The sequence below is a fragment of the Microtus pennsylvanicus genome, chromosome Y (genome assembly GCF_037038515.1).
Source record: "Microtus pennsylvanicus isolate mMicPen1 chromosome Y, mMicPen1.hap1, whole genome shotgun sequence".
Classification (NCBI taxonomy): Eukaryota; Metazoa; Chordata; class Mammalia; order Rodentia; family Cricetidae; genus Microtus; species Microtus pennsylvanicus.
The window spans coordinates 28,280,389-28,282,462 of record NC_134602.1 but is presented as its reverse complement, the minus strand read 5'-3'; positions in this window follow the sequence as shown (position 1 = coordinate 28,282,462).

Here is a 2,074-nt window from a genome sequence, read left to right as displayed (position 1 = left end):
TTCAGTTGGCTTTTATCAACACCATTTAAATGTTTTGTGGCAGGACCTCTTAAGGGCTGCAGGGTTTTGCAGCTGAAGCTGAGTCAGCAAGCCTCTTTTAGATGAGAGCCCTTGCTTTCTTCTAGCAAGCAGAGCAGACCGAGAAATCGCTCTACCAAGAAAACATGCTTTACTCTTTCCCAAGCTTTCTCAGGCTTTCAGTGGATTCAGTTGTCCACTAGGCTGCAAGCCATTCTGTAGTTGTTTGAGCAGCGAGGCTGTGTCCCCAGCACCATGGCCGCATGAAGGTTATGCCTGAAATAAATACACAAAAACTGTATTCTTTTAGACACTGCTGGCCCATTAGATTCAGCATTTTAACCCATTTCTAATAATCAGTGTAGTATAACGAGGTGCACTTACCAGGAAAAATTCAGCATGTCTGACATGGTGGCTGGCTGCATCGACATCTGCCTCAGAGAGCAGAGCTATGGCATCTGCCGGGGAGAGGGGAGCATGGCTTCTCTGAGCTCACTACCTCTTCCTCCCAGCATTCTATTTTGTTTACTCCACCTACCTATGTTCTAACCTATCAGCTGAAGCGGATTCTTTCTTTAATTAATCAATAAACTTCTTCTGTCACTTTATCCTTTCAACAGCTTGCACATATAAATCTCCCATGTGTCTTCTGTTGTATAATCTTTCATTTGTAAAGAACTTGCACTCTCAAGGGAGGATTTTTCTGACATCTCTGTGGATGGAGATCATATGAGGAAGATCAGATGAGCAACCATGACAACTCTAATGCTGTAGAGTTAGGTGGACCAGAGATTGATGGCTGACATTCCTGTGCTATGCATCAGATGCCCCTGAACTCTGGCCCTGCTGACAGAAAGGCAGACATCAAGTTGGTCACACATACTTAACTCATTCGGGTTCACAGATACTGTAAATGGAGTTTTAATTCTTCTCCTAAACTAATAAAAAAACCAAGATTAGGAGAAGAGAAGAGCCTGAAGTAAGGCCTCAAAATGGGTCATTTTGCAAAGGAAAGGTAACCTGCCTCCATGTATGCTGTCTCCCTTTCTAAGTCAAATCCATCCTTCCAGTGTCTAGCTAACAGCTAACCATAGAATTGAACCCAACTGCCTTTGATTTCTGAAATAAGTGCTGTCCCCTTAAGGTCTCATAACAGCACAGGAAGGTTTGTAAGACTGTCCCAGCAACAATTTAAAGCAATTCTAGGACACCAAAGATGCAGCAAATTTGGTTAATTGGTAATATAGATCGTTCTGATGGGAAAAAAATAATGTAGCAAAAAAAAAAAACCAGATTGTTGTACTCAGGATGAATTTATGTGATATGGCACACACAGGCTTCTGGTTCTGAATACTTCATGCTCGGTGGGTTTTGGAGATTGTCGTGACCCTGAACCTAGCTGGAGGCTTTGGGGCCTTGAAAGGACAAGACTTAATATTTCAGGACATCCTTGTTCTTGGTCCCCACTGTTTATTGATTTCCTCACAGAGAATGAGCAGCCATCTACTCCTGCTGCCATGCCTTCCCCACAGGAACAGAGAGAAGACCCTATACACACAGGTCGCTTGTATCACATGTGAAGGCATAAGTCAGAAACAAACTCCCACAGCAGTTTAGAATTGTGATTAATAGAATGATTAGTTCTTGAAAGGGGAAAAACTTAGAGACCACAATCCCTTACAAAAGCCCTCTGCAGGATCAGAAAAGGAGCCTAGTAGCCAGAAAGGAAGCTCAAGCAAGAGATCAAGCTGAAGGTAGAAGTTGCTTTTTAAAAGACTGAGAGATCACAACTCAATGGGCTGGTATCTCAGTGGCTATTCAGGAAACATCACAGAGAAAGGATCTGCTACATGCGTGAGAGTCACCGATGATTTCCCTTTAAGAAAAAAACCCATCAAAACTCCCAATAACATCATCAGCATTCAACAACATGTCTATGATTTCTTTGCCTTGCCTTTGATTGTGCAGTAAATGATGCTGATAGTTAATCTGTGCAATTAATGCAAATTTCCTTGTAACTGACTAGACAGAATTGACAGGTTATCTTAAACACAGC